Source organism: Balaenoptera musculus, chromosome 11 (genome assembly GCF_009873245.2).
Source record: "Balaenoptera musculus isolate JJ_BM4_2016_0621 chromosome 11, mBalMus1.pri.v3, whole genome shotgun sequence".
Taxonomy (NCBI): Eukaryota; Metazoa; Chordata; class Mammalia; order Artiodactyla; family Balaenopteridae; genus Balaenoptera; species Balaenoptera musculus.
In genome coordinates this window covers 9,586,765-9,602,229 of record NC_045795.1, presented here as the reverse complement: position 1 = coordinate 9,602,229, position 15,465 = coordinate 9,586,765, and the positions used below count along the sequence as shown (strand labels likewise).

The following is a 15,465-nucleotide window of genomic DNA, read 5'->3' as shown; positions in this document are numbered from 1 at the left end:
TTTCCTGGTCTGATCTCTTTTCTCCCTTCTGCATTTCCTCACTCACATCCACCCAAGGAAATTACCTTGTCTTTCCTGCCAGACTCCACCAGTGTACTAACAGTAGATACCATTGCTATATTAAACTGTGTGACATTAGACTGATACTGTGCCCAAAGAATAGCTTGCAAAATACTTTGTAACTATCTATCCACATATCCCTCTGAAGTGGGCATGGGATAATTATTATTCTCTTTGTCCAGACCCAAAGAAAGCCAGTAATATAGGTGAGAATTAGAAGTCAAGTTTCCTACTCTCAGAGCTCTGTTTTACAAAGGAAGACCAAGATACACAGGAAAAAACAAAAACAAAAACACATGAATGTGTAAACCTGAATGACAGATTGATATCTGTTTATACCTCTCTCTCCAGGTGTGGTAAATACAATGTATTGTGGCAGCTGCTGTGGTAACTACTTCTTTCTTAATGAGAATAAGGCTATATAGTAAAATATTAGAAAACATCAGGTGGTGAGTGTGGTGTTCCAAGGACAAAGGACAACCCTGCCTGAAAAAGTGTCAGAGTCACACCCCCTACCGGACTCCCCACCATGTTGTGATTGTTACAAAATTCCTGAGCCCACCTGGGTGACGGGACCTGTCCCAAATAAGGAAAGGCATCTGCCCTGTCCCACTCCCACCCTATAGAAGGAAGGTATATGTGCCTCCACCAATCAGTAAACGAAATTTTCACCTCGGACCATTCCTTTGTTTTCTGGCTATAAAAACTGATCAATAGCACATGTTCAGGCTCGACTCTCCCAGACTACTAAGAAGTCGGCCTGCTGTTCTGACAGGGACCCTTCCCTCTAATAAATTCTATCTTCTTTACGTTCTGCCTAGAGTCTGGAAATTCTTTTCCAACCCACGTTCGGACCACAACAGTGAGACCCATACTAGTAATGGGAAGAAAAGCAATAACGCAAAATATACCTTTGATCTGCATATAGTCCTTCAATATTGACACTGCAAAAATCAAATTTCCTAGACCAGTGTTGTCCAACAGAAATACAGTATGAACCATGTATGTAATTTAAAATTTTCTAGCTGTTGCATTAAAAAAGAAAAAAAAACTGGTGAAATTAATTTTGGTAATATATCTGCTTGACAAACACCAGCTGTCCAGCCCAGGGGCCCATCTACCTCCTACCTCAAATCCAGTATATTCAAAATATTGTTTCAGACTTCCCTGGTGGCGCAGTGGTTAAGAATCCGCCTGCCAATGCAGGGGACACGGGTTCGAGCCCTGGTCCAGGAAGATCCCACATGCCGCAGAGCAAATAAGCACGTGCGCCACAACTACTGAGCCCATGTGCCACAACTACTGAAGCCCGCGTGCCTACAGCCCGTGCTCCGCAACAAGAGAAGCCACCGCAATGAGAAGCCCGTGCACCGCAACGAAGAGTAGCCCCTGCTCGCTGCAACTATAGAAAAGCCCGGCGCAGCAACGAAGACCCAACGCAGCCAAAAATATATTAATTAATTAATTAATTAAAATTTTAAAAATCTTAAAAAAATATTGTTTCAACATGTAATAATATAAAATTATTAACAGAATATTTTATATTCTTTTCTTCATACTAAATCTCTGAAATCTGATATGAATTGTATGTGTTTTACACTCACATCACATCTCAGTTAAGAGGAGCTACATCTCAAGTGTTCAATGGCCACAAGGGGCCAGTGGCTACCACATTAGATGTCCCAGCTTCACGCTATATTCGGTCATTTTGGCTTGAAATTTGTTCTGTGAGTACACATTTGTCTATCTCTACTTGGAACTTTTAGAAAAATGAATTGCATTCATTTGGTTCTAGCTTTATGGCATAATTCAAGTGGTGTTCTCTTGGGTGGAGCAAGAAAATATCAAATAAGCTTGGAATTGAAATAGTATTAAAGATTCAGCTTCTTTCGTGCCACCAGAGGATCGTGAAGATTAAAAAAATAAACCTCAGGTTTATAAAAAGTTCCTTCCTTGGGTTGTCCCAATCGCCCAAGTTAGGGACCTCAGAGTCATGCTGACTGTCCTTTCTATGTACCCCCTCTCTCTGTCCTCTTCTCCCAGCCCCTCACCTTTTTTCAAGTCTGAGGACCTCTGCGATAATCTAGATGAACCCAAGAACTCGTGCCTGGTCTCCCTGCCTCCACTCTCCACCCATTCAAGTTCATATTCTATCCTGCCTTCAGCGTGAACATGCACTGAAAGCAGACATTAATCATGGAGCTTCTCAGGACTTCCCTGGTGGTCCAGTGGGTAAGACTCCACGCTGCCAATGCAGGAGGGCCCGGGGTCGATCCCTGTTCAGGTAACTAGATCCAGCATGCATGCCGAAACTAAGAAGTCTGCGTGCTGCAACGAAGATCCTGCATGCCGCAAGTAAGACCTGGCACGGCCAAAATAAGTATTAAAAAAAAAAATCATGGAGCTTCTCAGCTTAAAGCCTTTAATAGCAACCTGCTAACTTTCAAATAAAATCCATACTCCTTGTCATGATATAAGGCAATCATCAATTGGCCTTCTGGGAACTTTCTGGCCCATCTCCTGGCTAACCATTCTTTGATTTTACCCAGGTCTACATTCTTGACTGTGCCATGATTTCCGTGACTCCATGACTTTGTTTAAAGTCTGTTCCTTCTGCCTGGAATGTCCTTCCTTAAAATGCCTACCCCTCACCAAACAGCAAAATCCATCCAGCCTAGCTCCAATATTTACTGTAGCTTTCCTTGATCTTGCAAAATTAACAGCCAACTCATCTGTGTTATCATGGCACTTTTATAAATAGATGTGTTATAACATTTATCACATTCTATTATAATTATATGCTATGCTAGACAAAGATTTCCTCAAGAAGGGGAACCACATACCACTTACTTTTGAATTCACCTTGGGATATAACAGGATCTCAATAAATGCCTAAGGAATTCTACTACTCTTTTCTTCCCATTTCTCCTTCTTCTAATTGTCTAACCACATGGTACATCATCACCATCATTACCATCACCATCATTACATAGCAGCCAATATTTATTTGTACTACTCTGTACCAGACACTGTGTTAAGCATTTTACATAAATTTCATTTAATTCCAACAACAAATCTACAAGGTAGGAACTTAGCCTCGATTTTTAATAGCTGTGGTATCTTGAATGCCATTTCATTCTTTCAACAGGTGTTTTAAGGTCATTCTTAGAAACACTGGTTATGACAAGTAGATATGCAGGTATGCTTCTAAAGAACGCAAGATTGCATACTTGATTGTTAACTCATTTGTCAACAGGCTATTGCATGTGTCTTGTTTTACAGTTTTAGTCTCTCCATCTCTTCAATGCTTCCAATTCTTAGTGGGCTGAGAAAACAGAAAACCTAACTTAATAATATTTTGTGCAGAATAAGAGTATGGTGGCTTTGAGTAAGGGCATGAGAAACCCTGCCCCATCAATATCACAGGATGTGACATTTAGTTTCGTTGCTCAGAGTCATTTTGGGGTTTATATCTGGCTCTTGAGTCATTTCCACATAATTCAGTTTAGTCGTGCTTTAAAAAGTAGGGGGATCGACACCAAATGCTGATGAGGATGTGGAGCAACAGGAACGCTCACTCATTGCTGGTGGGAATGAGAAATGGCACAGTCACTTTGGAAGGCAGTTTGGTGGCTTCTTTCAAAACTAAACATACTCTTGCCTTGCAATCCAGCAGTTGCACTCCTTGGCATTTGCCCAAACGGACTGAAAACTTATATCCACTCAAAAACCTGCATACAGATGTTTAGAGTAACTTTATTCGTAATTGTCAAAACTAGAAAGCAACCAAGATGTCCTTCAGCAGGTGAATGAATAAACTGTGGTGCACCCAGGCAGTGGAATATTATTCACGTTAAAAAGAATGAGCTATGAAGCCATGAAAAGACACAGAGGAACCTTAAACGTCCATTACTAAGTGAAAGAAGTCAATCCGAAAAGGCTCCATAAGGCACGATTCCAAGTATATGACATTCTGGGAAAGGCAAAACAATGTTGACAGTAAAAAGATCAGTGGTTGCCAGGAGTTGGGAGGACGGGAGGGATAAGTGGAGCACAGAGAGAGTTTTAGGGCAATGAAGCTACTCTATATGATACGATAATGTATGTCATTATACATTTGTCCCAACTCATTGAATGGACGGCACCAAGGATGAAACCTTATGTAACCTAAGGACTTTGGGTGATAGAGATGTGTCAGGGTCGCCCTTGTAGTAATGTGTCAGTGTACGTGCTTCAGTTGCAACACATGTAGCACTCTGGTGCCTGATGCTGACAACGGGGGAGGCCAGTGCATGGGTGGGGGAGGGTATACGGGAACGCTCTGTACTTTCTGTTCAATTTTGCTGTGAGCCGAAACTGCTCTAAAAAATAAAATCTATTTTTAAAAAAGTGTAGGGACCAGAGAATGGCTTGCCCATGGGTGCCCAGGGACCGTGCTCACTGGCTTCTGGCTTGAGATACAAGTTGTTTTCCTGCTAGGTTGTCAGTTGCTCAAATTTATTAATTGCTTTCTCCACTTTGTTTCCACAACACCACTAAATAAACGGCATGTACTCAGGGATTAATAAATTCTCGTTTCAATGAAATGAAGGGAAAACACACTTAATGCTTCGAATAATAAATACGTATTTCCACCCACAGACACAGCATAATGGCCTTAGTGTCAACAGAAAACCTCTTACTGAGGCGGTTTCTGGAGACTCTGGAGCCTGGGACAGCCTCAGGCTTGGAGGAGGGGTTGCCCTGGAAGGTCTGGCGGTTGGGGGTGGGGGGGAGCTAGAAGAGCGGCTAAGTTGAGAAAATTTAACTCTCTTTGACTCAAGCCTGGACATGCTCTCCGTGCCCTCAGGGACCAGCCCTTGGTCATCACCTGGCGGATTTACAATACGTTGCCCAGAGCAGGGCTAACTGCTGAGCAAAGTACTTGCCCTGTGGGCCTCAGTTTCCTCATCTGTAAAAAGGGATGGCAATATTGTGGGTTACTGTGGGTGTTACACGAGATCATGTCTATAATCACTCTGACACAGTGACAGTGTTAACTGATGGACAATGTTTACTCTTAGTATTACATATTATTAGATATTACATGATAATAATAAAGCACTGGAGATGCCATTAGGGGGCTCAAATGATGACAGTGCCTGTGTGAACCCCTCTTCTGCTATCTCACCACACCTTCTTTCTACTCAGTTTGCTGTTGGCACATATTAAGATGGTGAATTTATCGACTTCCATGACCTCTGTCTTCCTTCCTTCCCTCCCTCCCTCCCTCCCTCTTTCCTTCCTTCCTTCCTTCCGTCCATCCCTCCCTTCTTCCTTCTTTATTTTCTTCTTTCCTCCCCCACCTCTTCTCGTTTTCTCTCTCTTTCCATTTATTATTTTTTAAACGAGCTTATTTTGTCCCTTGCTATTCTTGGCCAACTAACTAAGACTCTTTGTATTGAGATCTTCTTGCCAAAGTCACATTAAGCTCACCAGGTTGCTAAACTTAGACCAGCCTGTTTCTGTTCTCTCGGAAGACCTGCAATACCATAAATAAGAGAGGTAGCATGTCAAAAGATTCTTGTTCACAGCTAAGGGGGCTGCTTCACACAGAGCTTCCCAGAAGGAAGACAGAGCCTGACAGGAAGAAGATCTCAGGCCTCAGGCATAATCTATAAAAGAGCAGTTAATACCTCACTCCCTGCCAAGTCAAGGCGACTGCCAATCTCAGAAGCCATCTTTCAAATTGCTTTTTGGCCAGCTCAGCATAGTGTCCATGTGACAGCTCTACTTTGTGAGAACAAGAGAAAAAAGCAGTTTCCCAGAGGGGTAGGCAGTTTCCTTTTCTTTCTACAAGATAAATACCCTTTAATTCTCTCCAAAGCACCGTGTGGAATTTATGTGATGACCTGTGTCCAAAAAGGACTAAGACCCAAGAAAGACACAAGAGGGGAGAGGGGACACACAGTGGCCTTAAAAATGGGGCGAGTGAGGTTTTGAAAGGCGGAGAATGCGGTGGAGAGAGCTCTGGGATTGAACTCTAGGCCTGCCCCCTGCTCACTGGAGGCAAATTAATTAGCCTCTGTTCTTCCCGTATGAGATGCTAATGATAATAAACTGGGTGGGAGTCTGGGGTGACGTCTGTAATGCATATATCAAGTGGCCTGGTGGAGAGCAGGTGCAGAATGAACCAGCCAGGTGGGTAGAGCCTCCATTCTTCATGTCTAAAGTGTAAAGAGACTGCCGTGTTCCTTCTGTAAAGTTCTTTGGTGGAAGTTAAATGAAACCTCCAGCGAAGGGTAAAGACCACGTGTGTGTGTCTTCCCTCTTACACCCCTGCCCCCCCGCCCCGGCCCCAGATCTCCATGCTGCAGATTATATTTTCCACAGGTGGACACAACTATATCTCCCATCCCACATACTGGTCTAGAATCTCGCCACTCCCCTGTCAAGTGGTGGGATCGAATTCCTCTCCCTCTGAATCTGGGGGAGGGGAGGGGTGCTTGGATTGTGCTTGTAGCCTGTGCAGTAGGAGCCTTTCTGTGGGACCACAGAGGCTAGGTCATAAAAGGCAATGCAGCTTCCACCTTATTAGCTGGAATACTTGCTCTTGAAGCCTTCAGTTGGCACGTAAGCAGGTGACTGCATTGGGGTCACCATGCTATGAGGAAGCCCAACCTGGCCCATGTGCAGAGACCATAGAGAGAATTTCCAGAAGCCCCACCCTCTCCCCCAATCCCACATCACTGACTGACAGCAACCTCAAGAGAGACCGGAGCCAAAAATCACATATCTGAGCCCTTCCTGAACTATCGATCCATGTTGATAGAATGTAGATGATAACACACAACAAAACCCAACTGGGGAACATCCCCAGCAGTACAGCGGTTAAGACTGCACGTTTCCACTGCAGGGAGTGCGGGTTCGATCCCTGGTCGGGGAGCTAGGATCCCACATGCCACGTGGTGCAGCCAAAAAAACCAAAGAAAAAGAAACCCCAAAAAACAACCATGATTGGAAGAGAATCATGGCCTCCGTTACACTCTCCTAGAGCAACGTAACATAGGGTTCAAGGATCAGACCTGGGAACTGGGGAGAGCCAGGGTTTAAACTGACCCTACTACTTCAGCTTGTGACCCTTAACAAGTCCACATGTCTAAAAAGGTGATAAAAATAATGCCTAGGGACTTCCCTGGTGGTCCAGTGGTAAAGAATCCGCTTTCCAATGCAGGGGATGCGGGGTCGATTCCTGGTCAGGGAACTAAGATCCCACATGCCTAGGGGCAGCGAAGCCTGTGCGCCACAACTACTGAGCCCGTGCGCCTCAACTAGAGAGACAAAACCCCACACGCCACAATGCAGAGCCCGTGCACTGCAACAAAAGATCCTGCATGCCACGGCTAAGACACGATACAGGCATAAAAATAAAATAATAATAATAATAATGCCTAGGTCATCGGATTATTGTCAGGGTAAATGAGGTGGTCCATGTTAAGTTCTTAGTATCATGACTGGCACCGAGCAGACACACATCTTAGAGACGTTTGTCATTACCCTCATCACCACCACTAACTCTATTCTAATCATTACGACGGGTTTTGTTTCTAAGGCCTAGAGCTGGCGAAAATATACCCCCTTTTCCTTTAATCACACTTTCTTCTATTTAGACATGTTCCCTTCAACCCATAATCTGTACAACTGCATTTCTCAGCCTTCATGCTAATGTCACAATCATGAGGAATTGTTTTAAAAAAATCCAATCAGTCTTAGCTCCTTCATCCTGCTCACCCACAATCAGTCATCGCTTTGCCCTCAGTGTTTTTGACTGTCTTAGTCATCATTACCTAGGAAACGCCAAATATTCTGGAGCAGGAAGTCTGTTTTGACTAAGGATGCAGAACCATCTATCTACGTCTGTTGGACCACTCAACTCAGCTTTTCCTTCAGTGATGTGGAAGGGCTCATCAAGTACCTACAATGAGCCAACAGAGGAGAAAATTAAGGTTCAAAAAGATTGGAAACAGCATTAGAGTTTCATTGTTCATTCACTAACTCATTTGTATGTTCATTCGATCATTCAACAAATAGCTATTAATAGCTTTCTCTCTGCCAGGCTCTGGACATACAAACATGAACAGTCTCACTACTTTTGATTTTGATTTTCCCCCAAGTCATTAATTCAATACATCACTCATTCAAAAATAAACATTTTTGTTTTTCCATGTGTTTTTTTCCATAGTCTCTGCTGTTTTGAAGCTTATAGTTTTGCTCAAGGGCAGATAATTAAACATGCAACAATGATAAAGAGTGCTAAGAGCTATTGGAGGGGAAACAGAGAGTTGTGCTTAGTAATAGGACTTAGTCTGGAGGAATGGTGAAGGAGGGCTTCCTGGAGGAAGTGGCTTTATATGGGGACTGAAGGAGAAGTGGGAGTTAGCCAGATGGAAGGTGGGCAGAAAGGGAGAGTGATGTAGGCAGGGTCAATTGCTTGTGTGAAGGTCCTGAAACCAGAGCGAGTGTGGGAATAACTGAGGAACTAGAAAAAAACTCAACCCAAAGGTCACCAGGAAGTCTTCAATATCCCTTTGATCTCCACTCCCAGAATTTTCCTTTGTCCTTTCTACTTTATCTGGCTTACAAAGTGTATGTTTAATAAATGCTCGTGGAACTGCTGTTTCCCTTATAGTAATCTGATGGCACTATTATTTTAAGGGGACAGATATGGTTTGTTGAAGAACACAGCTACACACACACGTACATACACAAACCCCCAACACTTTTAATAAATTCAAAAAAGGGAGTTATTTTCAGTTTATGTTTTTTTAAAAAGTTTATGTTTATAGACGTTGTTTTATTAATTTTATTTCCCATTTATTTTTTAATTAAAAAATTAACTATAGATATGTCATTGTGAATGGTGAGGTGATTTTCTTAATTAACTACATTGCTGTTTAATCCTCTTTAATATGTTTTCCATTCCCAGGCAGCTGGCTTTTGTCATCAAGCAAATAGAGAGGTAAAACTGTAATTGGGCAGATTGAACTAGACGCTTAGAATTGAGTGTACGTAAGAGCCCAGAAGTTGGAAGCAGCCTCTCTCCCTGTACCCACTACACTGGGATTTCTGCTCTCTATCACTACCTTAATGCCCAGACACACTGTGATTTCTGCTTTTCTTTCTGTGGCTACTGTCTGGTAATAAAAGAAGAGCTGTCCGTTTTGTCATCTGTAGAACAGAGGGTAATGTCTCTTAATTAATGAAAGGAAGTGGTGCAATGTAGTGAGAACATTGCAATTGTCTCCAATTAATTCCACATGCAGTTTGGCAAAGCTAATAATCCATAAAATGAACTAGGATCTAAATATGGAGAATAATAATCTTTTATCAGTCATTTTTCTATCTTCCCAGCAAAAGCAAGAAAAGTCCAAGGCCAGATGCATAGAAGGTCTACAGATTTACAGTATCATAAGTTCCTGACTATAATCTTAAATAGAAAAGAAATTTACATGTGCCATTCAGATCTTACGAATTCCCACATGTTTTACAACCTCTATAATTCATCATGTATTGACGGGTGTCAGTTCAACCACCAGTGGAGCAGTTATTTGACTGTTTACATCATTTGTCACCAAAGCAAAGACATCTTCATGGTCATGGAAGAGCAGGAAAGACCTTTTCATTCCCTCAGACCTTGCATTTCTAAACCCTTCAAGGATAGAGAATGAATGTGTCATGCACATCCATGAACCCCTAAAAAGTATCTCATGGAACATCGTACTACAGCTCCATAATACCTTTTAAAAAAATTAGGGTAAAATACACATAACATAAAATTCACCATTTTAACCATTTTAAGGAGTATAATTCAGTGCCATTTAGTACATTCACAATGTTGTGCAACCATCACCACTTTCTAGTTCAGTAATATTTTAATCAACCAAAAAGGAAACCATGTAGCCAATAAGCACTCACTCCCCATTCTCATAATACTGTGTCCCTGACTCACGTTGCAATGGCTCACCTGTCTTGACATAATTCACAGCTCTGCAGTTCCCCAGAATCCCAGGGTTACACTTGAAGGATTTTTAGCTCCCACCCGCTTTAGATGAGATTCAAGCAGAGAGACAGGAAGTGGTGAGAGAGCAGGAGTGGCATCTGGCTGCAAGCTCCCCAAGGGTCCTGGAGAAATGAGCTGGGTGACAAGACTGCTTATCTCTTCTTTCCTTTCAGTCAGCCCTCCTGCACCAGGGTTTTCTATATGCTTCTGTTCACAGTTATACTGTGCAAGGAAGACCCTTCCTTTACAGGGGAGATTTATGCCATAACAAATGGTTACTAAGAGCACTGCATGCAATGGGCCAAGTGATGGACACCATATAGGAGGCTGGTTAACCATCACTTACTTGTAACGAATTTGCTGTCACTCTGGGGATACTCCTTAAAGGGATATTTACTGCTGGTCTGGTTTAGCCTTTCACCAACTGAAGGTTTATCCAAATGTACTGGGGCCCAAGGATTTTCTGTAGGTGAACTGGCATGGGTGAGTGACCTTGGCCGTAAACCTCGCCAGTAGCAAATGATGGCTCACATGGATTTGGTGCCATAGGGACCCCAGTAAGCATAACATCCAAGTGAAAACTATATGCTTGCTATGCGAACACCTCTGAAAAACCAAATCCCCAACGAGCCTCTACTTTAAACCATACTGAAATTCCCAAGGCCCATCTATATAAATATTCTGAAGCCACCACTGTCTTGGGTGAAGGTAGTAAGAATCATTTCAGTCTGCCCCTATTTTTTTGTCCCAGCACCTTCAATGATAGGACAGCAAGTGTCTCTGTCCAAATGATACATATTGGGGGCAAATGTGTTCAAACATTGGAATTCATCTATTCATAAGAGGCTGAGAAACGTAGATGGCATAAACGAGCATAACACTTAGAGTTTCACTAAACACGGCTATCATCATAAACATTTCCAACCTGTTTGCTTTTTACATGGCAAAGCGAGGACGAGCTGTATGCAGGACATGACACAGGGAGGCTGGGAGTCAGCATTTCAGTCCCTTCTGGCAGCACATGGTCCCCAAAGCCCTGTGAGAACTCATCTCTTCTTCCATTCAGGGTTTGAAGTGTATTGAAATTCTCAAGTGTTTGAATTCTAAACTGAATTCCGGCCAGCCATCTATAAAGCAATTTTATCTCCACTGAATATTTCACCATCCTAAATAGAAACTCTTCCAGCCTATTACTCCGTTATTTAAATTGTTACTAAAGAAAAGTCACTCTAAAACAAATATATTGAGGCTTCCATGAGTTAGAACGCATCCTGTATGAGAAATCCATCTTTTAACACTGAAAGATGAAAGGCAATTTTAAGAAGCCTGAACAATTCCATCCTACACTGTGAGTTATTTAATTGCGGTAGGAATACATGTACCAAGAATCATTCCTTAATTAGTCTAAACCTAAAACAGCAGTTGTTAAACGTGAGACTTGAGCTGATTCAACAGGGTGTGCTTTTGCCGTGTGGGGCAGAGACCACAATGCTTTTCAGGTTTTATTTTTAAAGTTTGGGTGACTACAACTTAAACCAATAGCAGAGGGGAAAGGAATCATTTATTTGCCTCTCTTATTACACCTCTCCTGCAAAACGTTTGCTTTTTGGTAGCATTTACCTAGCTAGCGAGGTGTTACTCTGTGTCCCGAGGACTGAAGCATCTGTGGTTTGATCACAAATTGTATAGTAAACAAACTGAGACAGATGATTGCCACCCTAACTCATGATAAAGTGGGAAAAGAAACGGCACTCATTTAATTCAGCACCCTTGCTTGATATAAAACTTGAGCAAGCAACAAACAGCAGTTTGGTGTAGAAGAAAAAGTTTTGGACATGATGTCAGGACACCTGGATTTGAGGTCCCCCTGCCACCTCGGGCACCCCCCTCACTCCCAGGGCCTTGGTTCTCTTCGGTGCTTTCTTAGGTTGCATGCATTTCTGAGATGCTAGGACCCTGTGGTCAGGAGGGTACAGCAAGCAATAAAGAGCAGTGGGGTGGCATGAAGATTGGCCTTGGCTAATCTACTGCTTTCCTCAAATTACTACGCGCCATGAGTAAGCCTTAGACTTGGCTGGGATTTTACTGATGAGGAAAGAGTTCTGGAGAGGACAAGTGACTTGTCGACAGTCACACCGTTAGTAAATGTGGGAGAGAGTGCAAACCAGGGATTTCTGTGCTAGGTCATCTAGGGCCATCTCTCCTCAGATGACAGAGAAACCAGGCGACATCTAAATGAAAGGCTTTACACCTGCACTTTTCAGGGGCTACTCACTACCCTTGGACTAGCAAAACATCACAGCTTTTGGAATCGAGAATTCTCGGTTCTGGTTCATCGTGATTTTGCCACACAATGCAGCCTCTATGTGTCCTATTTTAACCTTTTTTTAAGAGCAGCTGTATTATGTAATGATTAAGAGTGTGGGTCTAATACAAAGACTTGTACGTGAATGTTCATAGCAGTTTAATTTGTAATAGCCCCAAACTGGCTATTAATATAGCCCAGTGTCCACTAACAGGTGAATGGAGAGACAAATTGGGGTATATCCAATACACGGAACACTTCTCAGCAATAAAAGTGAACCGTCGATACCTGTGATGTGGATGAATCCCAAGCTAATTATGCTGAGTGAAAGAAGCCAGATGAAAAAAGAGTTCATACTATATGATTCCATTTGTATAAGACTGTGGGAAATGCAAACTCATCTATAGTGACAGAAAGCAGGCCAGTGGTTGCTTGGAAATGGGAGTGTGAAAAGGGATGGATTGGGGGGAGGTGGTGAAAAGGAGGCATGAGGAAACTTTTGGGAGTGAGACACAGATTCATTATCTTGATGATATGATGGTTTCACGAGCATATACATATGCTAAAGATTCTCAGATTTCACACTTCAAATATGTGCAGTTTATTGCATAGCAATTATACCTCAATACAGCTGTTCCAAAAAACAACCCTCCCCCAAACCTCAAGGGGTCTGGAGTTGAAATCCAGCCTCACGATCCACTAGCTATGTAACCCTGGGTGAGTTACTAACCTATCTCCAGGAGGACGATAATCATTTCTATCTCACAATGTTGCTGTGAGGATTAAATGAGTTAATCCTTGTAAGGTACTTAATACAAACTAGCTCTTATTATTATTTTCCCAGAACCACGGAGAAAGGATTCTGTTTTATCTTTTGCATCTCATTCCCATAAGATTTGAATTCATTAGTCTATTTAAGGCATATTAAAGTGAGGCTCATTCATGCAGGTTTTTCAGATCTCTACTCAGCAACCCTTTTGGGAGCTTTTTCCTGACCACACTCTAAAATAGCACCCCTTCCCCAGTCACTCGTTAGACACTTCTCCTGATTTATTTTCCTCCCTGACACTTTTCGCCATCTGACGCTACTTTATACATCTCCTTGTTTATTTGTTTACTCTGTCTCCCTTCACTGGAACATAAGCTCCCTGAGACCAGGGAACTTGGTCTGTTTGGTTCGCTGACATAAAAGTCACTCAAGAAGTGTGTGTTGAGTGTTGAATAGATGAATGACTGCATTATCTCCAAGAACCTTCCTTGGTGATGGTGGCAGTATGGTGGTAGCTGGCCTTCACCATGGCACTGTGCATACTGGTAGCGTGTATATGTCCATGGCCCCCTGCGATCGCTGCAGTTGGCCTAACCCTATAGATAGCTGGGTAAAAAGAAGACCAGAAATTGGTCAGATCAGTGAGTCCTAATCTCACTTCATTCCTGGCTCTGCAGGAGTTAGAGACTGCATAGGCTGAATAATGTATTTGAAAAAATAAGATCAGGGCCTGGGACTGTTACAAAAATGATGAAGAATAGAAATCTAAAGTTTTAGAAAGTTGTGAACATCTAGGCTTTGATGGACTCCATCCCTAGACTCTTTCTTTTGATAGTCAATAAGAAGAGAAATTGGATAAAAATTGAGTCCAGGGTACAAAGTCACCCTTGCCCTCCAGGGGCCCTGTAAAGTGAAACCAACTGGTTTTGGCTTGAGTAACTCAAGACCTGCCCAGACTGTCTTTTTTCCTTCTTTTGAATTCTATGAATGCAGGTTACACGTCTAAGCCTCAAAGAAGTTAATTGTTGACTTGCTTCCATTTGCCTGTCTTCTCCTCCTCCTGCCGTGTCCTGTAGATGCTATTTCTGCAAGTTTGAAGCTTTAGGAGAAATGTGGACATGGCATTAATGTCAGTTCAGTGTTATATCTTCTAAAAAGATGCATCTAAACAACACTCTATGGAAGGTACGCTTGGACCTGCAATTGTATTGCAATCAATCCTTGTGTGAGTACGTTTATTTGATATCTTTGTATAAGCAGATCACAGAATTTATTCTGCCTTGAACTCTCTCCTTAGGAATCTCCAAACAATGCCTTATAAATAAGTAGCACATGTTTCAATGCATACAAAAGACTTCCTGAATTAGCATTTGTCATCTTTTATGTTTTAATTATCTCATTTGATCTCTTTATTGTTGCAATTACATTCTAATTTTGTGTGCAGACACTTGAGTGCCCTGGGCTAGATTAATCAATTAATATTACAATTACTATGATAGCAATAGAAATATAAGTGGATAGGTGGCTACAGTAGCTCCAGATCCATTATTTTAATTCTGAATAAAGGGAGTCTGGCTGTGGAAAATTCTTTCAGACTATTTTGAAGTTAAAAAAAAAACGAGATTCTTCCTCAAATCCTAAAGGTACATAATGGGTTTGGATTTTTTTTTTTCGGTTTTGTTTTGTTTTGGTGCTAAGTCAACACTCTTTTTTTTTTTTTTTTGATGCAAGTATGCATAGCTCTTTAAGGAACAACACGACTCTCTTTATCTTGTTTTCTACAACCCTTAGTCTGAAATCTCACGGCAGAGGCCTTGATCAATGGCTCTCAATGAACAGGGAGTTTGAGCCGGTTGTCAGGGCAGTAGGGTCCAGGCAAAATAAGGAGACATATCTCAGCCATGGGGTGACCTCCCTGTTCAGGGCACAAGCCTAAGAGAGGCCTACTGCCTCTCACACAAGACACACAGCCTGGCAGCCAACGTGAGTGCAGGGCCCAACACAGAACTGAGCTCGTTCTTGCAGCTTTGCAGGAACCCTATGGTTAGACAGAAATAAAATGAGGAAGACAGGGTCCTAAGATCTTTTTCAGTCCCAAGAAAGATATTCATCCTCCAGATTACTGCTCCCCTATCAAACTACCCCCAAACCGAAACACACACACATACAGAGTTACCAACATCTACATATTCACATGCAAACACAGGCATGCCATAAATAAGATAATAAATCAATATCTGAGACGCTCTTTTCCCTTCATCTGAACTTCTATATTGTAGCATCAATATATAG

At 42.2% G+C, this 15,465-nt stretch overlaps 1 protein-coding gene across 2 annotated transcripts in view; it reads right to left on the bottom strand.

Moving 5' to 3' along the window:
• PHACTR1 (phosphatase and actin regulator 1) overlaps positions 1–15,465 on the bottom strand; it is a 527,020-nt gene that overhangs the window by 303,008 nt on the left and 208,547 nt on the right. The gene's annotated exons all lie outside the window — the stretch shown is intronic.